The sequence below is a fragment of the Excalfactoria chinensis genome, chromosome 6 (assembly GCF_039878825.1).
Source record: "Excalfactoria chinensis isolate bCotChi1 chromosome 6, bCotChi1.hap2, whole genome shotgun sequence".
Taxonomy (NCBI): Eukaryota; Metazoa; Chordata; class Aves; order Galliformes; family Phasianidae; genus Excalfactoria; species Excalfactoria chinensis.
Window position 1 is genome coordinate 4,180,208 of NC_092830.1, and position 27,425 is coordinate 4,207,632.

Genomic DNA, 27,425 nt, shown 5'->3' on the forward strand with positions numbered 1-27,425 from the left:
ATATGACCAGAAAATAATAGGACACTCTTCCCAACCTGAAACTTAACACATACTTATTTAGCTTCCAACTTCTGCGTTTATTTAAAAAACACTTTCCAAAGTAATCTGAATGGCTAGAAAACTGAACGGTGAGGTAAATTAAGAGAAGTTCAAAGCTACTATCATTTGCCAAAGCTGTGAAGAAATAGCATGGCCTTGCTTGCAGACAGAGCTTTGCTTTTTCCATGCTAGAAAGCACTGCCTATCAGCTTCTTAGATCAGGCTTGTGAGCCTGTCTCCAGAGAGCTCTGCAGGAGAACTCTGGAGTCGAAGCTTTAGCTTGAAGCTGCATTGATCCAACTGTACTGAGCACATGAGAGAAATGATGGTAAATTCCTTCCCCAGACAGAACAATGCTATTTACTTCAAGATGCGATCTTCAGAAATCGATCATTTTTGTATTTTTCAGTAAATTCTTGCTGGTCCAGATTGATTTGGGAGAAACCGACTGGCATGAAAGCCATGTTTGTAAGTCAATTTCTGCCTGGATCTCTGTGGTAATATTGATGCAGATTTCATGCATATGTTTCATTAAAAGGATCTTCATTAAGAACAAGTGTCAAAAATTTCTAATATGTCAGATTCAGAGGACACCTGTAATTGCATGCACAGCTTTTGTAGATCTATCCTTTTTCTCTGCTCTTTCTGCTTCTACTAATAAGCATTTCTGAGCTGTTAGTGTGATAATCCAGCATGTTTCACAAGAAACAAAAACAATTCTCTTTATATTTGTTCAGTCCTTTAATTTTCTCTTTCATTACTTGTAAACATATTATGCTTCTGCTGTTGGAAGTCTGGTCATGGGTGGTATTCAGATATTGGACGCTATGTGATCTCCTTCAATTTTGCTGTAGGGTGCAGTATTTTCTCAGGCTTTCTTACCCGTTTTTTTCATTCCAATTGCTTGCGGTCACCTGGTTGCCCCGTGGTCTTATAAAACCCAGTCTGAGTCACTGCATTCACTTACGCCAGGCTCTAATACCTCCTCAAACAAAGCATGTGCATGAGAAATGCATGCGTCCAGCCTCCCTGCTGAAAGGACTGCCGAAGTTAAGACAAAGGAACATTCCAGCACACGATCACAGGCTGTTGGTGTGGCTGGTGGACAAATTTATTCAAGAGAACAATCCCACATGTGTTTAGTAGCTGCTGTAAACATTTTTGTTTTGTGACTAAGAAATCATGGCATTAATTTACCTCGAGTTTCTCCCTGGCATCTACTATGGCTGCTGGTGCATTGTGGCTGCTCTTTTGAACATAAAAAGAAGGTCTTCCAAGATAGTAAGAGAAATGACAATGTGAAACTGTGGAAGTTTGAATATTGTTCTCCTGGCAATGGCTGGAATTCAGAGAAAAACTGTCTGAGGGTTAATGAGTGCATTTCTTGCCTTTATGTTACTGCTTGTTTTGGCCTTTGGCTCAAAACCTTGCACTAATGGACTAGTAAACATTACAAGAAAAAACTTGAGATTGATTAAACTTTATCCTTATTTTCTTTACTGTCTAATTTGGTCATTCTGTGCTTTGTTTTTCTGAAGTTGATGAACTTGAGATGATCAAGTCTGAGATGATCATGACTAAGTTGTTGCCACTGATTAATTTCAATTTTTCCCACATAACAGTTACAGGCTATGGAAGTTGGAGAAATGAGATCCTGTCTGCAGTGTTTTACAATTCCCAAGTAAGCGCTTTCAAGTCTACTGAAAAGTACAGGCTCTTCTAATCAGCTCTTACTCTGCTCTCTCTGATCTATGTTAGCCAGACGGAGTTTGAACCTGAATTCCAAGATTTGAAATATCTGCAGGGGAATTAACAGGATAAATTGATATCCAAGATCATAATTTTAAAGCCAACCTTCAAGTCTCTTCCTTGGATATAGTTTGATTGAGTTGTGTTTATGTCCTTCTCCATTTGGAAATGGTTCAGAAAGTATCCTTTGGTTATCAATTCTAAGTACGCTTCAGTCTTAGCAACATTAACTTAGAATAAAGTTTAAACATTGTCACATCCCACCCTTTACAAATGTACAGCTGAAATGTTGGACACCTGTCTCTAATTACATGAACATTTCACCTGGAATGAGGTTTAGTTGCCAGATAGTTATTTTGTATGAACTTGGATGGTAACTGTTGAGTCCTGGCCAAGCCCACTGATTGAGCACCTGGGGAAAGTGCCCTGGTCAGCCCTGGGAGCACAGGTGAAGGCAATTCAGCTGTGTGAGCAGACGGGGTAAAGCCTGGCTGCACCTCTCTTAGACCTTATTTAAGGGCTGACTGCCACTGAGAAGGATCTCTGGTTGGCAATTCCTCCTTGGTGGAGCTTTCCCCTGTGAACCTAGAATCTTTTGATGGGGGTAAGCAATCTTTTCCCGTTCCTTTATAGCGCTTTTCTATCATGCTGATCTTTCTCTCATTACACCTCTAGTGAAACCTTTTTCCATCTTACTGATCTGTCTAATTGTTCCAGAACTAAAATATTTAATATTTTCTGAAGTGTAATGTGTTGTGCTACATCTTCTATAGAAAGTACTGATACGGAGCGTAAGGGTTGTTCTTTATCATCAGTTGTTTTGCTTGACTTTTTCTTTTGTTAAAAGTGGTATTAAAACCCTTAAGGTAATCAAGGTTGCTTGTGTTTTCCATTGCAGTTAGAAGTGTAGACATCTCAAGAAGCGTTCTGTTAGTGTGTTGCGTTTGCTTCTGATTTATCTTTCTTTTCTACACCCTCTCCTCCCCCCTGTTTGTTTTTTCTTTTAATCTATTAAAACTGTAGAGAAGGAAGAGGACTTAGTGCGTACAGAATTAGTTTTCTGTCTGTGGTGAAACACAGTGATGATGGCTTTAGATTTTAACTTGATTAGGCAGGTATCTGGATAACTTTATTACCTGGACGTTAGACCTAGTCAGTTTTTGATAGAAGCTTTGGTAGAAATGTATTATAAAAATGAGAATTAAAAGAATAAAAGTCTCCATGGAACAACTGAGCAATATTACTTCTGCTTAGTACTGGTTATTTAAAGATGAGCTTCTCATAAGAATGCTCGATTACTTTTTTTAAATCTGTTTTAGTAACAATAATGAATTCCTCTGCTACAGTGCGGCATTTAGGTTGAAACTGAATGTTTACCTACACTTTAATTACTTGAAACAATTGTAATTAAATTGATTTCAAACAGTAGGTGAGCAATGAAATAAATTCCTCCATATAGCAAGGTTGAATAAATAGACAATATTCTTCTCTTTTCTCAGGGCCAGATAACAACGAACCAATTATTCTTCACAGCTTTCTGAGAGGGCTTCTCATTGTACAAAGAGGCTTAACATCTGGATCGATGCTTGCATGATTTTTAATGAAGTCTTTTAGCTCTTAGAAATTATTGAAAAAGCATCTCCTGTGGAAAACAAAGATTAGTTTAGCTGGATGCCATGCTGAGCAGCTGATGTTTTTCTTGGCTGGCTCAACATAAAACTGCTTCCATTCTCTGTATCAAGTACGGATCTGCAGGCTTTAGTCCAGTAAACAAATAGTGCTTTCTTATAATTCAGTATGCACTGTAGTTTGTTGGCTTTCTTCAAGGTTAAGTAAATTAGGACAAATTCTGTCTGTTGCCATTGTTTCTCTACTTTGTACAGATTCTGCATACGATAGTTAAATATGTTGTTTATGGGAGAATTTATCTGAGAGTATGCTGTAGAGTTCATGAAGAAGTCCTCCTACCTCTTCTGCTGGTAGATCTCTGCAAGTTAAGATTAGCCAGTGTAAGGTCTAGGCTGTGTGAGAGGGCTGTTGATGAAGCACTGAGGACAAACCTAGCTGTCCTGTCTTCAGTGGTTTTCCACATTGCTGTCAGGTATGCACTCAGCACAGAGCTGAAAAGAGCATGGAGAGGATAGCTTTAAAACTTAGAGTTGTTTTTCATGTGTTTTTCCAGCAAGGGCTGGAAGGGCTGCAGCAGCTTTGCTGTGAGCGTCAAATGTGCAGTGACTTGGGTAGTGCCCACTGTTTCTCTAAATATGTGTGCAATGTGATTGCAGAGGACTGTGTCAAATCAAGTTACATACCTGGAAGAGCAATTTCTTGCCCCTCAGAGGAAAGCATGTGAGCAGCCTGACAATCCTACTTTTTATTCCTAAATCACTTCAGTAGTTTTCTCAGAGCTTTTGCAGGTGGTTTTAGTTCTTGACGCTTTCATTCAGCCAGTGGTTTGCCACTGAGGTGGGTTTCTATAGAAGGGACTTTTGTGCTGTTGAGTGCTTTTTCCTGCAGTGGTCATGCTCAGTACATCTCTCTCTCTGAATAACTGATTCATAGTTGAAGGGCTACATGATATGTGAAAAGCAATCAAGGTAGTGTATTGTTTTGGTACAGAGAATCAGTGCATTCCTAAAAATGTTCTGTGTTGGGACCTATACTTAGTAGGATAACTCAGAGTCTGCTAAGCAATTAAATCTTTGTTTTTCCTCTGAATATGAGCAAGAGTTCTATGTCCAAAAGATTTTTTTTGTAGTGATCTCATTTTAAGTTCATACATACAAGCAGAGATGCTGGAAGAGGTACTTTTGGCTAAAGGCTTCCCAGCAGTTATACCCACACTGGTGAGCAGCGTGGCACTGTGCTTCCCAGTGGAGTAGCTGAGGAAGTGAAATTACATCTGACAGGTTCATTTCTATATTACTACTGTTCTTGGCTAAAGGCAAAATTGATTAAAAAGACAAAAGTCTTAAGAAGTAAGGAGCTGCAGCTAGGTTTCTACACTGGAGCCCTAGCATTAATCTAGGCTTGCCATTGCTTGCAGGAAGAGAAAAGATAATTATGTGGCATTTTTAATCTTTGTTTACAAATACAGGTATTAAGGCAATAGAACAGTTCAGTGCATGGGGTTTATGAATTCATATGCTGAGTGCAGCCGGGAGGTGATGGAAGAAAAATATTTAATAAACATTTGAGAGTGGTGTACTTAAGAAGGTAAAGTATTGGAATTAATACAGCTGCTCTGGAGGAAAAATGCTAAAATGTGATTATTGTCTACAAACATGTAAACTCTTCTAACAGGGAAGTATATGGAGACAGATGGATGTATATACAAAATCAAAGCATCTACCTGGTATGCGTAAGCTAATTTAGAAGTGCTGGAGGTGGAGAAAGCACAAGTGTTAAGTGAAAGATTCCGCTTTACCTTTAATACCCATCTTGTTTTCTTGTTTATGTTCATTACTTTCTAAGCTTTGCACTAAGGCTGTGTATTTTTTTGCCAATTAGCCCAACTGACCAAGAATGTTGACTGATGAAGATGCAAACTAGGATTTGCAGTGAAAATACATTTTGCCTTGCTTATAAAGCAATATTAAATGTCGAGAGTGAATAAATCCTTTCTGTACTCGGGGTGGAAATGAACTCAATAGAAAACTTTTCAAATAGGGAATTTTAATAATAAGATGAAAGATTCTGTAAGGGAATCAGGGACATTTTGAAAAAGGATGAAGCTGCACAACCAACAGAACAAGACATCCGTCAAAATTAATAATCCAAAAGTTTCTCTATAACTCCATCTAGGAGGCCAGTCCATCTTTTAAATTACCCTTTTTATTTTTTGAAGTTTGATTCCTGTTGGAAGTATCTAAATGAAACTTCTTAATGTTTCACAGGTCGCACATCTTCTAAGCTGTTTTTATTTCATTTTTATGAAAATCATCCTTCAAATTAGTTTTCTTCACCTGGAAAGACCCATATCTTCTGCATTATAGTTTCTTTAATTATCTTGATTTATGTACAGCTATAACTAGTGAAAATTCCAGTTTGGATTTCCAAAAGAGTTAGAATGGCTTCTAAAGAATGCTCGCTAATCCCTTGCAGAAGGGCTTTTGTGATGGTGTCTTGAAGTGTTCTGGACAAGTGACTTTAAGATAGTTGTTTCTTTTGTTTTGCTTTCTTCAGTTTATCTGAGTTCTGTCCAAATGGTAGTTGCAAACAGTTCAGAAGTTAATTGCCACAGCATCATTTCATCTCCTCCCCCCCCACCATTCCTGGCCTTTTTTTCCAGAGCTGGTGTTCTACAGGGAAGCAAGCGGAATGTTTTCACAGCGAAACAGTGAGACAAGAGGCACTGATTCATGGTTGGAAGTGGTGGAAACTAAACTGCCTTTACTAAACAATTTTGTGTTGTTATACTTTTGATCTTGTGACACCCAGCAATGAAATCAGGCTATGGAGGCCAGCCCAATCTGCTCCAAGGAGCTTCTGTTTCTAGTCCTAAGTCCATCAAAAAGGAAAGATTTTTATACAGGCAGTTAAACTACCCAAAAGGAGCAAAAATCCAGAGCAAGAGTGAGCCCCTAAATAGACTTGAGGACATCTGTGAGAAGGATGGGAGTATGGTCACCAAAGGATAGAAAAAAGTATGGGGAGCTGAAGGAGGAGATGGGCACCCTGGAAACACAGGCTGACACACACTCACAAAATCAAGTGTAGCTTTCAGCAGCTGTTGTCCTATTTTGTTCTGATACATTTTTATTTGGAGAAAGATTTCCATACATCTTCTGTGTACCTGCAGCATGCAATTTACCAGGATGATTTCCTCTTGATGCAGGCAATGTTTTCGTCTTATTATTCTGGCTTCTTCTGGTTCAGTTAGATGCTTTGCTCCCCCACACTAGCTCCAAGTTACTCGAAGTTTGTGAGTGTGCCTTGGAGTCCTTATGAAATCAGACTTTCAGATCAGGCATTCGGTTACATTCATAACCTGGAAATATTCTTAACATATTTGACTTCTCTTAGTAATGTTTCTTCCTGTGAGTAACTTAGAAATACAGAACTCTGTAAAAATGAATGAAAAGCTCTGCTTGTATAAGGCTGGTTGAGATTTGCACGTTCACATCATATTTAGAGAAAAGATTAACATGAAGATGAAGCTTTATTTTTCTTCATCCCACCTGCTCTTCCTTGCTTCACTGTAATGGATTTGGATTTATTTGATGATGGACCCAACGTCTCTGTATCATCAGGAGCCTACACACATTTTTCAATGAGGTAGGGGAGGGAACGGTAAGATTTGTACCATGTTCATTTGCGATTTTCTTTCCATTGCAATTGAGATGTGAGTATCACTGGAAATGGGGAATATTGTGGTCTTCTTTCTAGATGCAGGTCCATAAACCAATGAGAATATATAAATATGTATATGTATATACAGAGAAAAGTTATATAATACATTGTGTTAGTAGCTGGCTCAGAAGTAGCTGGAGGTAACGCAAATTATTTTCTTTGTGTAAGGATATAAATGAGGCATATTTTCCCAGCTGAGAAAGTTTCTACTGCGTGTTTTTCTCACTGAGTCACTCCTGTCAGCGGAAAAACTGCCAAGAATTTTAATGCACCCTATATTCATTACTGGTTGGTAATGAATCCGTTATTCTACAACATGCCCACAAACCCCAATTTTGGTGTATATTTGTCTATTTTAGTACTCTTCCTAAAGCTCTACTTGGTCAAATGTGTATTCATTATGCATCTGTTTTTACTTGCTGGCAACTCAGCTAATAATATGCAGGTTACTCTGTGTTGTATTGAAGTTTGAACGTGTTTAAGTTTGTACATATATTTTCCATTTAAAGTGGAAAAACACTTAAGCTTACGATAGCACTTTATAGTTAGCTTACTTATTTCTATTCTACATGTATTTCATTATTATTAATAACCTTGCATTCATGTTACCATGGAAATGGAGAATGAGTTTTGGTGTGGCTGTAGGAACTGGAGTTTTCTATCCTAGCTAGCTGCCCTCATACAAGCTCTGCTTGCTGTGTATCAGTGAACAGTTCAGTTAGGCTGCATTATTTGGCCAGTTAACTTGCATGGAATATCCTTGTCTTTGGGCAACACATTTCATATACTTTTGTGAAAATGACTCTTACAGAAGTATGATGAATTATACGGGCGAAAACATCAGCAATGCATTTCCAGAGGGGAGAAAAAAATCCATGAAAAGGAACATTGGGGCCTAAACTTATATTCACTTCCTCAATAGTTCTTTTCTCTTTGAAATTCTTTCCTTACTAATTCATAAGCTAGGTTTCTTCAAACTGATACGTAAGCTTTAATGGAGCTCAGTATTGGTTAGGCATAGGGTGTGTGCTGAGATGCTTTTTAATGTTTCCTCCAGAGACATGGGACTGTCAGCAGAACTTAAGGCAATGCAATTCTACCAGCTGGAGGCATTCAGAACCCAGCTAAGTCATTTTACCATAACATGAAAATTTATTTAATTTTGAAATACTAATTAAGTTGGGAGGGGGGGGGGGGAGGGTAAGGAGCAGTTCTAGAATTACCAGGCAGGTTTGTTAATGTAGATGAGAACACAATTTAGTCTTTTGCAGAAGTATTGACTGTGCTGACAATCCCGCTCCTGCATTGTGCTGTTGTTTAATTGGAAACAGACAAACAAATCAAGGATGCACAGCAGAAAAAGGTACCTTTCTGTATAGACATCCTTTGTATTTTAATTTCCCCCCTACACACGCATTATGGTTATGATTAGAAAGATACAAAAGTAAGAAAGAAATGTTTACTGGAATGGAGGATTCGTATGGTACATGCTATGTGTAGTTAACAAGTGTGTCAATGAATGGAGCATTAGCATGATATAGGTAGCAAATAAGCAGTTCTGCTTTTACAGTGAACTTCACAACTGACAAGGTTCTCCAAGACATAGCTCAATCCTGCATTTTCACATCATTGGAATGTAAAACCCGATTTGTCATAGCACCTTCTGGAGACACAGTAATGCTACCCCTAAATCTGCACCTATGAGTTTGAACACACAACCAGCTTACTTCCTTATTCAGTTGTAGAACAGAGTGGCTACCTGAAATATGTTCATATTTTTGCACAGGGTTTACATACATGGAACTGTCTTAAATGCCTTTTCTCAGTTCGGCCTCAGAGCTCCACGTACACCTCAGAATGGATTAAACTTTTCAAAAACTATCTGTAATGGTAATGGTTAATCTTTACACATTATGACATGGAATTTTCAGGTGTTATCAGTTTGTGGTATTTGCAAGATTGACTATCTGCCTGTCCATCCTCACAGCCCAGAAATGCTTACTTCAATCAGCCTTGGCACTGGTGCTGAGCTTTTTCTCAGTGAAAACAGAAGTAAATAGTAAAGCAATGTAACGTGGAGGAAGGCAAAACCTTCAATTTTCATGGTAAGCATTCTTTGGCTGGGTTAAGTCAACAGTGCTTCTGTAATAAGTGTTTTTGATCTGTTGTTTCTCACTTAAAAAGGTTTTGATCAAGATTGTCTGTTTAAAAAAACCATTTCGTGCCTCAATACATATTCACTTTTCATGCTGTCTCTTTAAAGGTTTTCATTTAAATTTTGAAAAAATGGACAACCCAGTGCAAAAAGTTTGATCTCAAAGCAAAGTTAACGATGCTCATGAAACTGCAGTAGAATTGTTTTAACATGTATCGCTGTTACTCCTCCTGTCCTAGTAATGCTGCACCATTCACAGTGTGTTTTGACGAACACATGTTTTATGATGTATGAATTTGTAAGATTAGAGTGCCTTGGATACTGCTTATAAAATGACTGGAACCGAGCACACTGTGGTGTTTGTTGATTGTCTCTGAACCTGTCCCTAAGAAGAACAAGGTGGATTGGATTTATGTGTCAGTATCCAGTTCACGCTGCCTTGCTACCCCATGTCCACATCGCCACCAGGTAGCCGTAGCCTGCAGATAAGTTCTGCCTGGAGAACTCTTCCAGGACCCCCAGTGTGAGAGCAGTGGGTTGTAGAAATGGATGATAAATGCTGCTGCACCTAGGGAGGGGAAGTGTTAATCACTTTGTCTACAGAAATGGACCACAAGGATTACGACACCTCAGAGTTAAAGTTCTTTCCACATCATTGCCAATTTTTAATCTCTCTCTTTAGTGCTGTCTGTGAAGTGTTATGCTCTTGAAAGAGTATGCGTTTGCTGGAATAATCAGTTTTTTCTCCCCTCTGTTAGCTATTAATAGTGATAAATTTTAATTGCATATGTAAATAAAAACACTGTGTACTCATTAGTTTAAATATGTTTTTCATTAGGCAGATGAAATGCTCATTGCATATGATGTAAAACTAAGAGCAGGAGAATGTTAACAGCGTGCAGCAGTTCAGAAATTATATTGACACAGTTTTTTAATATGAAACGTTGATTTAAGGGTTTATTATACACAATGTTTTTAGCATTGGCATCTTGGTGTTGGAACTGAAAAACCCAAATTTAATAGAGACATTGGTATAGCATCAAGGCCAACGCGTTTAAATTGCTGTTAAATCGGCCATGTCACATAAATGTGTCTTACTATTTGTAGCGTTATATTGGAGATGGTCACTGCAGTGTGGTTAGGTAGTTTCAGTTTCCGTATGGAAAGGTTCTGATAGCTCTCAGAGTCTGGAAACTTTGAACATATTGGCCCTGGATTACATTGCTTTTTAATCATTAATTTTCGAACTCTTTGAACTCAACACTCCAATTACGTTTTTCTCTATTTCTAGGGTCTCTGCAATTATAGTCGAGAGGAAATTAGTTGTCAGTTCAGTAATCCATAATTTCAAGGTTGAAATATATTTTTCTACCCATTGGGTCACAATTTGTTTCCTTTCTACCAGTAACATATTGAAAATTTTGTTACTAGTTTACATGTAAGCTGCCTTCTTTTTACATGTAAGCTGCCTTTGTCCTAAAGGCGCAGGAGCTGACTGTCCCAAAATCGCGAAAGATGAGCCGACGGGTGAGGAGGCCGGGCTGGCTGACCAGAGACCTTTGGCTTGATCTAAAGAACAAAAAGAGAGTTTACGGTCTCTGGAAGAATGGGGGAGCTACTTATGAGGATTACAGGTTTTAAGTGAGGCTGTGCAGGGAGAAAATTAGGAAGGCCAAGGCACAGCAAGAACTGAGCTTGGCTTCTAAGGTTAAGGAGAATAGTAAATGTTTTTATAAACACATCAACGCCAAGAGGAAGGCTAAGGAAAATCTCCATCCCTTGTTGGATTCTGAGGGCAACTTGGTCACTGAGGATCGGGACAAGGCTGAGGTACTTAATACCTTCTTTGCGTTGGTCTTCAATAGTTATGCTTGTAACTCCCTGGGAACGCAGCCCCCTACACTGGTAGACGGGAAGGGGGAACCAAAAGAGCCTTGCGTGATCCGTGATGAGATGGTTCTGGACCTACTTAGAAAGCTGAATGTTTATAAGTCCATGGGGCCAGATGGGTTGCACCCTAGAGTTCTGAGGGAATTGGCGGATGTGGTCGCCAAACCACTGTCCATAATTTTTCAGCAGTCTTGGCTGACTGGGGATGTCCCGGTGGATTGGAGACTGGCAAATGTGACGCCTATCTTCAAAAAGGGCCGGAAAGACGATCCTGGCAGCTACAGGCCCATCAGTCTCACCTCAGTGCCTGGGAAGGTTATGGAAAGGATAATCTCAGGTATCATCATGGACGAACTAAAGGTCAGCCATGGGATCGGGCCTAGTCAGCATGGATTTATGAATGGTAGATCCTGCCTGACTAACCTGATTTCATTCTATGACAAGGTGACCCGCTTAGTAGATGAGGGAAAGGCTGTCGACGTGGTCTACCTGGACTTCAGTAAGGCCTTTGACACTGTCCCCCATAACATTCTGGTAGAGAAGCTGGCTGCCTGTGGTTTGGATGGGCGCACGCTCCGCTGGGTGAAGAACTGGTTGGATGGCCGGGCCCAGAGAGTTGTGGTCAATGGAGTGGAATCCAGTTGGCGGCCGGTCACAAGTGGCGTCCCCCAGGGCTTGGTGCTTGGGCCGCTTCTGTTTAACATCTTCATTGATGATTTGGATGAGGGGATTGAGTGCACCCTCAGTAAGTTTGCAGACGACACTAAGCTGGGAGGGAGTGTTGATCTGCCTGAGGGGAGAAGGGCACTACAGAGGGACCTGGATAGACTTGATCGATGGGCCAAGGTTAATGGAATGAGTTTCAACAGGGCCAAGTGTCGGGTCCTGCATTTTGGTCATAACAACCCCAGGCAACCCTACAGGCTTGGGGAGGTGTGGCTAGAAAGCTCCCAGACGGAAAGGGACCTTGGTGTGTTGATGGACAGTCGGCTGAATATGAGCCAGCAGTGTGCCCAGGTGGCCAAGAGGGCCAATGGCATCCTGGCTTGTATCAGGAATGGTGTGGTGAGCAGGACTAAGGAAGTCATCCTGCCCCTGTACTCAGCATTGGTGAGGCCTCACCTTGAGTACTGTGTCCAGTTTTGGGCACCTCAGCACAAGAAGGACATGGAGGTACTGGAACAGGTCCAGAGAAGGGCAACGAGGCTCGTTAAGGGCTTGGAGAATCAGCCCTACGAGGAGAGACTAAGGAAGCTGGGGCTGTTTAGCCTGAGGAAGAGGAGGCTGAGGGGAGACCTTATTGCTGTCTTCCAGTACCTGAAAGGTTCTTACAGTGAGAGTGGGGCAGGTCTCTTCTCACTAGTGACATGTGACAGGACAAGGGGAAATGGCCTCAAGTTGCGCCAGGGCAAGTTTAGGTTGGATATTAGAAAGAACTTCTTTACAGAAAGGGTGGTTAGGTACTGGAATGGGCTCCCCAAGGAGGTGGTTGAATCGCCATCCCTGGATGTGTTTAAGAGCCGCTTGGATGTGGTACTCAGGGATATGATTTAGCAGAGGTTTGTTGTTGTGGTGTTGTTTCGTGGTTGTTTTTTTTTAAGAGATAGGCTACTGGTTAGGCTGCGGTTGGACTTGATGATCTTCAAGGTCTTTTCCAACCTGAGTAATTCTATGATTCTATGATTCTTCTCCATCACTTTCCACAGTTCAGCTCGATAGGGAATGATAGAAATCTTATCACAGAGATGTTTAGCAAATCAGTTTTATTTTATACAACAGCCTGGCTTCTTAATGCTTCAGCCATGCTGAAAAGATGCTCTGTAGGTATATCTTTCTAACATTACAATTCAGAACAGACTAATGATCTCTTTTGGCACTGGAAAATATTGCACTGCTAGTGTGGTTATCCACTGAGGTCTGTTGTTAGTCATTTCTGAGTAGATTCATATCAAAATATCCAAACAGATAATGTTTCCTGATTAATATGAGAAACATAGAACATATTTCCCTCCAAAACTCATGGCAACAAATAAATTTCCTTCTTGGATGCCTTCATGGGAGAGATTAGAAAACAACCATTTTTAGAGATAAGCTTGAATGTTTCTGTCTCCCCTATACTTAGTTCCAATTCCATTAGATTTTTATATCAGACTGTAGTAAAATATTCATATGCAAGATGAAGTGGAAAAAAATAAGACAGGCTAGAGGGCAGTCTCAGAATTAACAGAAAACCGAAGCCTCGGCAGGCAGTCTAAAAATAGTAATTTAACTGTCTTATAGATTCTTCATTTCCCAAACTAAATTGTTGCTTGCAGTACCTGTTTCCAAAATAATAGCAGCAAGTAGATGTGTTGCATTTTGTATGCAGAGCTATTGCACTTGATTTGGCTGAAAACAAAGTCGTGGACCGTAGGCCAGGGGGGATTACTGTGATATTGTATTCGTCCTGATGTGCAAGAGAGATCAGAGTGAAATCACTGCCAACATACTCATAGAGTTCATGGGTCCTGGCCAATCTGGAGCAAAACTTTGAGGAAAGCATTCAGTCTGGTCTTAGGTGAGAGAGTTCAGAAAACTAAACATCTTTTGCATGTTTTCTTGGAGCAAATACTCTGTTTGCCCTCAAACCTCTGTTTTTCTGATCTGCTGTAGTACATATGGAACACAATATTAGTGTGTAAGTACTGTTTGCTAGGTACTCTTGCTTATTTGAAGTGTAAGTGATTTATTGCAGTGCTAGCTTATGTTGTTTGTATGCCCCAATAGATCTGTGTACTCGTTGTCAGAGAATTTGAGTATAGCAGCACCATGTGATTGTCGTATACAGACTAAGGTCTGGAAAGCAAGCATGTCTTGACTTTCGTTTGTGCTCTAAATATTGTCTTTACTATTCAGAATGGTTCCTGTTCATCTATAATCCATATAGCGTTTCTCCAGAGTTGTCAGCATTCATGGAAAGTGGTTAGCTTTTATAAATGATTGCACTGAGCTGCAGTCTGACTCCTTTGATTCTCATCCATTATCAGATCCTCTTTAGTGATTTCTCATGAGGTTCCCCTCCCTCTTACGACGGGATTTCTTTATGCGGGAGGAGGTGCACTTCAAAGATGCATTAAATCTTGTACATTAGCTTCTGTACATGCTGACAAAATTCACTGTAGCATTTGACAGCTCCTTCAGGTTCTTCAAGAAGCTTATGGCAAAGGTGAGAAAATTGAGGCTCTATAATTTTTGAGTTGTAGTTGCATCCAGACTGTCTTGAACGTGTTACACAGCTAGGTAAGGGAACACAATTTCTGAATAACTCTTTTTGAACATCAAATTTTATTCATACACCAGTTTCTTATCTGAAAAGCAGGAGCATGTCCAGGAGAAAATATGCATCAGCTCGTTCCCTCTGCTCATTTTTTTTCCTTCAGTATCTGTGATTTTCAGTTCTGCCATTATGGTTAATGTATGGACTAGATTCTGGAATAGACTTGCTGGTATTTTGGGTATCAGTGGCATTCCTGGACTTGAATGAGATGAACCTACATGTGGAAACCCCTTCTTATTCACTACTGTCTGGATCTAGGGATCTACTTCTGTATGTTTTGCATCACTTTATGCAAATTGCCGATCCTTCCCCACCAGAGTGTTAGACAGATGTCTATTTTATACAATACACAACATCAGTAGGAATGGGCTTTTGCAGCACAGTCAGCTTTCCAAAATCAAATTTACAACAAGGCAATTGGAGTGCTTTATAATAGGGCGAGTTAGAAACATAATTGTAAGCTGCAGCAGGCACTAAGGAATGGAGAGGCTGAGAGAGGTCTGCGCCATGTACATTTGCAAATTAAGATAACCATCAGTCATTAAAATGATAACACCCTCCTGTCTCAAACTTCAGTACATTAAACATTGGTATTCTACCTTCTCCCATTGTCAACCATAGTATTGTCCCAAGGGGATATGAGAGAGGCTATGAATCAGTTATTAGGTGAGCTATGCAAAAAAGTCAAGTCTAGATGATTTTTTTAAGACAAATTGCCTTTTGATCTCTCTGCTTTGCTTTTTGTTTTATGATTTCCATGATTCCCAGTTACAACGGAAGCATCTCACAAAGTGTTTCGAGCTGGGAAAGATTTTCACCTCTTGTTACAGGGCAAATCAAACAGTTTCAAGATAATTTGCTGGCTTCCATTTTCTCTTCAAGTAAATGAGTGTCTGTCCTGCAACTGTTAGTACAAATTTCAAGTTACGGAGGGTCATTCACCAGCCAATGTAGAGTTGCGGGAGGCAAAACGGAGAAGAGATTTCTGTGTGGTTTCTGTACGAAGACTGTTCCCCGGGTACACTTCAAGACAAATGAAGATATAATGTTGTTAAGGTTTTTTGTTGTTGTTGTTATGTAGTTAAAAACATCATATTACCACCATATTCTACTGACTTGTGTGCTTTGGACTTGGATTATATACTTTATCTTTTTATGTGGGCAACTAAGGAGAGTTGAAGTTAGCATGGTAAGCTGACTTGAAGTTGGTAGCATCCACTGCAGGGGCTATTAGAAATATATAAAGTCAATTATATATCAGGCTATGTTCTCTTTCCTGCATGACTCTTCTGCTCATCACAAATAAGGGCATTTGCCACATAAAGAAATGTAGAAGACAGGATTCCTTAGAGAGAAGATCAGCATCTTTTTAAGGTAAATGTCCATTGTGTTTTGGGAACTTCTGTAACTTTGGAGCAAGTTTATCCATTTGAACTTGAAATAAACCTTCCTGGGTGAGTCTGTTGGAGACATGTTTATCTCAGTATACATCTGATTGCTAGGTATGTGAATATAAATCTAGATCTTTGAAAATACAGACAGTGTCTTACTGAGCAACGTGTTTTGAGCCACTTCTTGGATGAGCACAGCAGGTGTATATTAACCATGATTCAAAGCATGCAGAAAATGGCATGCGGATGATTGCAGTTAATTGTTGAAGGCCTACTCTGTGTTGTGCTTCATTGGAAGTTCATTGTGGTACCAGTGGCATCTGACAAACCACCTTTGTGGTTCTTTGCCATGCCCTTGTGTTCAGGTCTTTGCAAATTCAAATGGTACGCTGCCTCTGGAAATACAGATTCACACGAAATCAAATGCAATGCAACTATGTCCCCACAGCTGTTACAGGGTGTTAAATTGGCATTTTATAATTGTCTCATTATGTGGATATTTTTACTTTCGAAGGAAAGGAACTTCCCAAACCAAGAACCTATTGATTATGAACAAGGCATAAGGTGATTCAGGTGGAGTAGCTATCAAATGGAGAAGAAAGGTATTTGTCACTTTCATATCGAGCTCTAGATACTCACTGGTGAGGATGATGCTGTAACGTACTGTGACTTAGGATGCCATTGGAAATGAAGGCAAGTTATGGAAATAACCACACACGCAACATGTTGTTTCTTGTGTATTTGAATGCATTTGACAGTTAACTTTGATGTAAGACCACGGATCTCAACTTGCAGAACAGTTATTCACATTTTGAAGTTCCTGGGTGCTAGACAGAAACCAAATCAGAATGTTGCCTTGTGAGATGTAAGTTTAGGTACCAAGACCAATATTAACACTATAAGCCAGGGAGCTCTGTTGAAAAGATCACCTTCGAGCATGAATTACTTTTCAGTGTGAAAGCAAACCTCTTCTCTACCACGGCACTGTTAGAACTGTTATTTCTCACAGTCTTGGATGCAGCAAACTCTTAAGCAAGCACATAGTTATATTTATTCCTTGTTGTATATCTTTAATATTCAGAGATATTTTGATTTCTGTGAGACCTGTCATTATCATTAAAAATCAACTTAAACATTTGTTTGGGGGAAGACCATAGGAATCACCACAGACCTCAGTAGGCAAAGCTGCAGATTGCTCTGAGTGATCCTAAACTACTTGCATAACATTCAGTGTTATGTGAGCATTTTTATTTCAGGCATCTGTAGTTTGCAGCCTAATATTTGCCAAGAATGCATTCCTATTTAAGGATGCGTTTAAGTGTGTTTATTGTTCCTATTGAATTTGATGATCTTGGAACATGTTTGTACTTCAGATAGAGATGTGCAGGAGAGATTTGATGAATGCCTTAGAGTTTGTGCTCAAAGCATTTCATGAATCATGAATGCTTCTGCTTTCTCTGGAATGTTTTGTTTTCTGTGTAGGTTGCCATATCATATAAAAGAGAAACTTGCCAGTAAGCCTAAATACAAAGGCTGCTCCAAAAGTAATGTCTCCTATATTATTATGTTGGCACAAGATCTGAGGTGGATGTTGGCAGTACCATAGGAAACTTGGAACCTTCCTGTCAGTGTTCCATTAGGTTTTATTGCCTCGTGACAGATGGCAGCAGAAGGGCAGTCTGTCAAAATGGTGTCTGATATGGAAGCGTGTATGATAGAAAAGTATGGAACTTATCTCCTCTGTGCAGAAAACATATTGACATTCACTGACACTCAGTGAACATTTATGGAGATCAAACAGTGGGATGTGATCACAGAGAGGTCGTGTGTGGTGAATTTCAGCGGTGGTGGCAGTGATGTTAATCACAAGCCACATTCTGGATGGCCGTGCTGATTTTTACAAGCGTGGTGTTCACGCTCTTGTTCATTGTTGGTACAAATGCATAGCTGATTGTGGCAACTGTGTTGAAAAGTAGCCTTTAGTAGCTGAGAATTTTCTCAATCAAATATTGTTATTGTACTCTTTGTATCTGTTATGGTTTCCAGAGGTATTTACGTTGCGTAGCTACTGGAGTGGCATTCAAGCTTTTGTTCATTGCTGGTGAAAAAACATAAAGATCTGTGCCAGTAGAGGTGATCCACCTCCGAATTTGACCGTTTGAAATGAAGACACAAAGGTCAGTTTTTAAGCAAGTGTTTTGTCTCAGAGCAATGGGCTGCAGACTTAGGACATATGGACTCTAACGGCTAGTTTATTTTGCCATTACCTGCAGTAACTGCTTTTGAAAGAACACTCTCTTCTTCGTGCTGTAGACAATCCACAGCACGTTTCTGCAAGGCCTCAAAGATATAGCTTTTTCTCCTTAGGTTCAGGGTGTAATTCATGGAGGTTTAAGATGTCTTCTCTCCAAGCAGAAGCAGTGAATGTACAGAATTGCTTCCTTTCCAGCCATAAACTTAAGGTTTATCTTCCTTCCCTCTCTTCTTCTTTATTTCTCTTCCAGTCACGTCACCCAAGAAAGGAAGATGTATGCCAGGCAGACATTTTAACTGTCTTTGCTAACATCTGTTACAGACCAGTTTCGATGCTATTGCTACTTCCCTTCTTATTCTGTATGTATGAGCTGGTATTAATATCTCCAAGGGAAGCAAATGCATGAATCAATGTGCCTGAATTAAATAGGGTTGAATGGATGAAGTGTGTATATGAAAGAACAAGTATTGTGTTTGTATAGTCAAGCTTTGTATGGAACACAGAGTAGCAGAGACAAGATGCAGCTGAGCGGAGGAAGGCAGGCTGGCCCAGGAGTGGGGGGAGTGCCTCCCATCAAAATAAGGCTACAGTGGTATTGTAGATGGATGCAAATACGTTATGCTGAACTCTCAGGAAAGAAGCGGGACTATATTTGGTGATATAAAATAGTGATTTATTAAGGCTTAATTATAAGTAAGGTGGGTAATTAACAAGATTTAAAATGGCCAAATACATTTGGGTATTTACTGTATAGAGGGCAGGGTAAACACACTCATAGGAGAGCCTCCCATTTAGGTGTGAGGATCAGAGTGGACCCACTTACTTTCTAAGCCCCTTGAGCCCTGGAGACAGGAAACCTCAGTACAACTGGATCCGCTCCTAGTCCCAGACTTGGTCAGTGGCTTATGTCTAAGAGATTATATGTGCACAATCAATCTAAAGTATAACCTTAGCGAAGCTAACAGAGCTGAAAACAAACTATCGGTCATTCAGTGAAGATCTGTACTGTATTGGCAAGAGCATCTTTATGTCAAGGTGTAAGGGAACTCCACAAAGGTGTAACCGCGGCAATCATCTTTGCTTAAGGGGCAGTCCTGTCACGCTGCCCACTGCCACGCAGGAAAGTTCAAGGGGCTCTTTGGCTGCTCACTACTTGTGGGGTAAAATGATTGCCTCATAATCACAAGCCACTTTTAGCATGTGCTCAGTGGATCCTCAGCTGTTGAACCAGGTGTTGACAGTCTTTTCCTTCAGCCTCCCAGTCTGAGACAGATTTGTGATCTTTAATCTGTCATAGTGAGAGTGTTATTAGTACATCTGGTCATTGTCTTCCTGCATAAGGCAGAAGCTGAGGGAAGAAGCGCGTGAGGGGAGCCTGCCCGTGCACCTCTTTTGTGCTCTGCTGCTTTATGGGTACAGAGGGAAGGGACAGAGAAGAAAATGCCCAAGTCATGCAGTCATCTTTAAAGAGAAGAATTAAAGTTGTTCTGGTTGTGAGGTTAGCACCTAGGGTGAGGGACTCGTCCTGGAGTGAGTTCTCTTCAGAAGGTGGTGTCTGTCCTGTGAAGAAAACCTGGGAGGAGGTTCTGTCAAAAGCTGTTTCTGATAACTGAAGCTTAGCAGATGTTGTTTGTGTTGCAGCTGCCTTTTGAGCCGCTCACAGTTTTCTTGCAGGAGGTTGTGCGCTACTGCTCACCTGAGGAAGCATCCAGCTGTGTTTGCTCTGACAGATGTTTCACCCCTTGGCCCTCTCAGCTTAGTTCTCCCTTGTGTCCATAGGGCAGCCTGCTGTGCGTTGGTGAGGAGTAAATGCTTTCAGGGCCACACCAATGCCTCTTGCAGTTACCTGCAGCCTGCTCTCTGTCTCTTTTTCTGGAGCTCAAGTCAGATATGTTGCTGTCAGCCACTTCCATCTCTCTTGTCCTAAAGGCACGGTCCCTCTGGAGAAGTTCAAGCAAGTATCAGGGCGATAGATAATTATAGCATGTAAGAGGAAAGGGTGGTTTGACTAATGTGGGTGCAGCTGACAGATTTATTTTGTACTGTCCAGATTTGCGCCTTGCACTGTAGAGCGTAGCAGTATATAAGAACTCTTTCTGTCTGTTTCTGATCTGATTTCTTATATCCATTTGCTGAGTGTGAAAGGAGCTGGCCCTAGAGCTGGGTCTGCTTTGAACTACATAACGTCGTGAAGATTGACGTCACTGATATTTTGCTTTATGTGATAGCAATAAGCATTTTTGAGGAGGAAAATATGTACAGGAAGCTCTCCAAGGTCAATATAACAGTGTAAATAGCCAGATGCTATTTCCATGTGAATTACAAGGTTGAGCAGCCAACATCCCTTAGTCATGTAAATTATGAAATTCTGAGAACCACAGTAGAGACAACAAATCTATGGCTGCTGAATCATTTTCTCTGGTTCAAAAATGACTGTGTCTTATCCTTTTGTTCCCAATTTTATTTGTGTTGAATTATTGTGCTCCGTCCTGGTGCATGTAGGGATGGGAGAGACGATCTTTTCTTTAGGGTATTGTTCTTTTATAATCAAAAAGGCATTCAGCAGACTTGGAGACATTCTTTTAAAGGTTTGGGGAAAATAATACGAAACCAATATTGAGCTATTTCTCTTAAACTCTCTGTAGTTGAAGTGATTATTAAACCCCAGGACAGGCTTAAGGGTGATCCAGATGAATATTGTTTTCATCAGAGCTATAGGTCTTTGGTGAATTCATCTGCGTTTTCGCTGTTGCCTTAGGGCTGACTTGAGAAAAGCATGCCATCAAGTGAAATTGGAATTATTTCGCTCCAGTTCCTTCAAAGTTCAGTTCCTATCTGTTACTGCTTGTAGGTATCTGATGTAAGAAAGACTGCTTGTTTTCCGAATACTCACTTGCACTTGGAAAGCTAGAGATAAATAGTATATCAGAACTCAAGATGAAAATGCACTGCCTTTTCTAATATAGCAAATTAGGAAAATATGTTTAAATGCTCTTTATTGGTGGTCACTTCTGGCCATCACAGATGAACACGATGTCTAGGTGCAAACTGCTCTTAGAAGACCATAAGAGACTGGAAACCAGTTGGAAATAGCTACAGTGCAGAAGACAAACAGCGTGCTTGCAACATATCTTAAACTTGTTCTCAAAGCTATTGGCTGCTGCTGGAGGCCTGCAACTGGCCCTGCAGAGCTCTGTCTAAAGGTGTGCGGTAAAAGCTGAGTAGGGGCTGCGTGGTTCTGTTCCACGAGGGAGAGGAGATTAGGACTGTTGCCCTGACAATCCTGCAGAGTTGAATTAAATTTGGGAGCTGCTGCGATTCCCAGAGAACCTCCATTGCTCTTCCTTGCCAAAGCAAGAACGAGCAACCATCTTGCTGAAAATGGCTGTTCTTTGTGAACTCTTGATGTATTCCCTAGGACTCAGGACTTGCCCAGGAGAGGTAATGCAGAGAATCCCAGCGCCGATGGCTGTGGTCAGCACTGACAAAACCATTACAGTAACGACTGAGAAAATGAGCAGAATACGGGATGTGTGTGGAGCACAGGGATTAGCCATAGGGGCTGTGTATAAAGGGGGGAGGGTATTGTACGTGGCTTTCCCCCACCCCCCTTTCTAGAATCCACCCCCAGAGAAACTTGAAGGAGACAGTGCATTGGAATGGTCCTTTTAGAGCTTTTTTCGTCCAAGGACAAGTGCCACACACCAGGTGAGATGCCACCAGTCAGTAGGTTCTATGGCTCAGACTTAGACCACTAGAAACTGGTACCGGGGTGTAGTTTTGGCTCTGAGAATGTGACAACTGTTTTAACTATTCCAGAAGCACTGTCGCTTCAGAAAGTGTGCTTTATCAAAGAGGAAGTCAAATGACAGCAGGTAGTGGGGAATATAGGATGTAACATTGTGAAACAATTTACGGTATTAGACTATTAACATCAGGACAGAGTGAGTGGAAAACAGAACTGAATTAGATTAATTAATGTTAATGTGCCCTTTGCACTAGTGTGAATAATTATCTAATCCACAGGTCGGTGTCTTTGGATTCCTCTGCTATTTTTATATTTAACTAGTGTAAGAAGATAACAGCAGAAACAAACCAGCACTGCATCTAGAGGAAGTTTGTTGTCCAGATAGACATAATCATTTAAGCTAATTCTACCCCATTCACAGTTATTACAGCTTGGTACCTATTACCTTGGTCAGCCTATCTGCTTTCCTAGTGGTGACAGCATTCCTATTTTTTCTCCTTTTCATGCTAATAATCTTTCTCACTCTTATGCAGCTTCTCTCACTAACGCTGTCAGCAATGTGATGCCTGGTCCCAATTAGAAATTCAATCAATATTCACATAATGAGGGTTCTAGCCAAGCCATGTCATTTAGTTCAAAGACATGGATATATTACCGTAGTTATTCAGGATTCAAGTAATTTAGGGCACCTCAGTCCAAAAACAAAAATAAAGAAGCTAGAAGGCTTAGAGGTAGTTAATTGTTTCTATGACAACTTCCTAAATAAGCTTTAGATTCCAGTTGTTATTCTGTTTGTTTGGAAGCAAAGCAGAATCACTGTGGATAAAATTTACTTACAGCTCAAAGCAGTTTGGGAAGCTTACACTTTGCTCCTTGTCCTTATAGAGTTACTTTGGGATCATCCTTTTCAACTTTGAACTGTGTCCAAGTGCAAGATATAGCCTGAGTGGATTTAAAAGATGGCAGCAGGTTACATAGTAATGATCCCATTGTAATAAGTTTGAAAATTGCATTTTTACATTTACATATCTCAGTAGAACCCTTCTAAGTGTATTGTATGGGAAAGAAGTGGTCCTCAGTGAATAATGCTTTCGCCCGTCCATAAAATGTAGTGATTAAGTTCTGTTATTCAGAAATAGGCTCTGACTGTGAGTGTACCTATACTTTCTCCCAGCACAGGGTGCAGTCCCCTCAAAACCTTTTTGGGAACCCAGCCCTTTTTACATGCTGCTGATCGGCATCTCAGTCATAAGAGAAAATTGGTATATTGATCTGTGGAGTGCCATTAATTTAACTTCAGCTTCCTTCCATCAAGCTGCCATGTGCGGAAGTATAGGGATACATTTTAGCAGGGTCCCTAGTCAGTATTCTAACAGATGTGTTAATTAGGAGCTGGGAGGAAAGTTGCTTTTTCCAAGTCCTGCCACAATGATCAAGTCTATTTGTATTCCACATATGAACATGATTGAATGCATTCAGCCTATGGAGCTGCATAAGCTGGCTGGAATTCAACAGCCTTACTTCTACAGGCAGAGCTGGAGACAGCAAGCTGTTTGCAGACAGAAGTGCGTAACTCTCAGCCACCACACCTTCATTAGCTGCAGATCCATATCGGCTTAAATCTTATGCATTTTCTCAGCAGCTATAACTCCTTTCCTTACCCTACTCCGTAGTAGGTAATGAATATGCAGAGGCCATGAAATAAAATGATGTCTCTTCAGATGACGTCCCAAGGCTTCTCACAAGTAAATTCCTAGTTTAGACCAGCTTTATCCCTCCTGTAGGCTGGAAATCTCTGAAGTCATAGTCATAACGGGTAAGTTGTTAGGGAATTATGCCTTAAATGTGATGATACCCCAGAGGTGAATGTGTAAGTAGTACAGGAGGAATTAACTATTTATTACAAACGAATAAGACAGTTTACCTAGCTGCGAACTTGGTGTTCTTAATGATGGCTGGTATGTAGGCATTTCCAGAACTACTCAAACAGTATTACTATGCAAGGAAACTGCAACATGTAGGCGTCCAAAAAGGGGAACAAAGATGCTCAGAGAAGTGATAGGCAACTGTATATAGCCAGAAGTCAATATGACATTGCTGTAAAATAAGCCCCACCCCTACAATCCACAGCCCAGGCAACAAAACAGGATGATGTCTATCGCGGTGAGTCCCGGAGACTGGGGCAATTGCTAAGCGTGGGATGTTATCTTATTTTGTTTGACGGCCTCAGGCTGATTCTGGGCTTCTGTCATGTTGTAGGGACATAAACACTAAAAGGACGTGATACACCCAGTTCTAAGTATTAAGTCAGAGAGATCAAGGAAATTAACCTGTTTCTCTTCCAAGATCTCAAATTATGAAACAGAGAGGCCTTAAAATAGGGTTTGTCTTTTTCGTCTTCTTCCAAGTAATATAGCCATGTACTTTTATTTCAGAACAACATAATGACGTGAAGGATAGTTCAGATAGGTTCAGGATGCTTTAGCAGACTTAATTCTGGTGATTTTTTTTTCCCCTTATTTGTGCTCAGAGAATTCATTCAAACTGTCCATTTCCATTTATGTTTTAGAACAGTACAAATTTCTTTTAAAATATCAACTATCCACATGATGAAAAGGGGATGTACAGTTGAAATGTTTCTTTTCCCTCACACCTGGAAAGTGTGCAAGGTGCAAGAATTTTACTTTGCTTTTTGCAGCATTCCTTTTCTATGAAAATCTGATATCCAGAGTTATCATTCCAAGAATTGTTAAGGACTATATTTGCTTAATTTATGAGAAGAGCAGAGAAAAACCTGCTGAGGATAAAACAGAAGAGAATGTGGTGTGATCTCAAGCAGTGCTGCTAGATCAGTCTGAACATTATTTATTGTAGCTTATTCTCTTCTATTCCCTGTTACACAACAGCTACACCCATCTGTCTGCTGTGTTGGAGAGGTAGTGTTTTCAAGGTTAGCACAAGAGTAATCAAATGCTCAATAGTGGTGTGAATATTCATATCAGGACACATTATGAGCAAGTAGATAGAGGAAAATGTGCAATTTAAATATAGACAGCAGCAGGAAATGGGGCATGAAACAGTAATTAGATGTTGAAAATTACATGTTATTTACATAGGTAAATACACTGCAGGGGTTATGCATGTGATCTTGTCTATTAGCATTAGTTTGCGATGTAACCCTGGTTTAAAATAGGGTAGCTTTTTAATTATTATATATATATATTAACAAAAAATGACAAGAGGGATGCTTACTGTGTACTAGAACATCTACGTTACCTGCAGGATTGCTGATTTTTGCTGTAAGCCAGATTTCACAGCACCTTTAGATCAGAATAGAGCTGTACTGCAGAAGCTAGCGGTCCCAGTTCTCCAGCTAAATAGGCTTTCTTCCTATGCTTGTTGATATCATTCTTTCCTATTTGGATTCCTACAAGACTGTAGATGCTGGCAACAAAAGCCCAAGCTCCTGGTGTCCAGTCCAACTGCATGGAACACCTCCACTATGAATGGGATGCCTCTGTTATGAAGACAGGCTGAAAGAGTTGTGGCTGTTCATTCTGGAGAAAACTCTAGGGAGACCCAATAGCAGCCTTGAAGTATCCTAAAAGGGGGATTCTTAGTCAGGATCTGTGGTGATAGAACAAGATGAAATGGATTCAGACTGAAATGGGAGATTTAGATTGGGTGTTTATGTATATATAAATATATGTGTGTGTGTGTGTTTTAAATTGAGATATTATATATATTATATATATATATTATTTTTTTTCCCAAGGGTAGTAAAGCACTGAAACAAGTTGCTTGGAGATGCAGTAGAAGCCCTGTCCCTGAAGGCATTCAGGGTCAGACCAGGCTCTGTGCAACCTGTAAACATCCCTGTACATTGCAGAGTAGTTGGACTAGATGATCTATAAAAGTCCTTTCCATCTCAATTCTGTGATTCTACTCTCTTAAATTTCTTTCAAGAAGAAAGGACAAAAGCATAATTTTTCTTCATTCAGGAAACATCTAGATCTAGATTAACTTTCCTGATTTTACTTTCAGAAGTAGAAATGTGATTGCAGTCTAGTTATTGAGGTATTAGGGTGCATTGTGATCAAAGGACAAAACCCCGAGCCGTCTCATCTGGCTAAATGTTCTCCCCATGTCACTTCCTCTGTTCTTTTTCACTGTCATTTGCTTGTGCTCTTCTACTTTAGCTGAGAAAGAAGGGAGGAAAAAACAATCAGCTTTTGTTCCTCCTTTCTTCCTCTTGACCAGCAGAATTTCTCCTTTTCCATGACCAGCTGCCAAGAGCACAGAGTTAGCTGTACTTTGGTCTTCCTAGAGAAGGTGGAGAGCAAACACTTAATGAGCTGAAGAGAGATGGAAACTTCTGTCTTGCTCCTAAAGGCTCATTAATTCCTTGGTCTTTCTTACACGGATCATTTTAGTTGGGCACCTTTAGTATGCTTGACTGTGCAAGTAAGAGAAACAACTAAGTGCGTTATGTTATTTATTGGTGTAGACATACAGTGGACAGTAGGACAGCTGTGCCACAGGGCTGTGTGTTGTTTCTCACAACTCCATAGGAACAAGCAGATGAATAAGACTCTACATCCTACTTCATGGGACAAGCTGACCTTTGGATGTTGCTGGTATGCTGTCTTCCTTTTCTATACTAGGATTTTATGTCTTTTTGGTATTTTCCTCTTTGAGTCCCTGGGCTTAAACTAACCCCACTTTGTCTAATACTGTTGGGTATGTTCTTTTGCTTTTCTCACGTGTATGGTTTAGTTCATGGCTTTTCACCCACCCAAGCAGCATTTTCCATTAGAATGCAGTCACAGTGACATAATTTCATTGTTCAGAATCAAGCTGGGGCTTGCAGTCAGCTGACGTCTTGGCCAAAGGTTACAAGGTGTTATATCCTCCAACTCCACAGAGATTAGGTATGTCCATGCCATAAAGAATTGCAGTATAAAGCTCTGAGACGAGCAAGCCACGCCACAGCACAGCAGTATCATCTGGAAGTTTGTGTGTGGGCTTCTGACCTTAACACTGGCAAATTCCCAGAAGAGGGAAGTGCAAGAGGTAGTGCTCTGCTGCATGTGCTATGCTTCACCAGGGAGAGAAACTGAGCCTTGTGGCACAGACCGGTTGGCTTCCCAAAGGGCAGATGTCCAAAACTCTGTGTTCCAGGCAAGTTCAGGCTGACCAGTCACAAACTGACAGTCTTCAAGTTCACATGACATGGCAAGACATGGATTATTCTCTCTTCTTTGGAAATCCAATTAAGTGCACAGTTAAGAAATGAGCATAAGGTAACCTTTGTCCATTTTTATCTTCTTTTATTTCTGTTTACTTTTCATTAGTGGACAAGTACTTGTGCATGTAAGGAGAAAAGCCCAGGAACTCTTCCTATTTTTTTTAATGTGCCCAGGCTCTGCATGTGAGTGTGTATCTGTGCTCTGCAAAGTGGCTTTGTATTGTTAAGGATTCTCCACTTCTCCTCATGGAGGAGGCAGAATGTTGGTCCTTATTCTTTACAG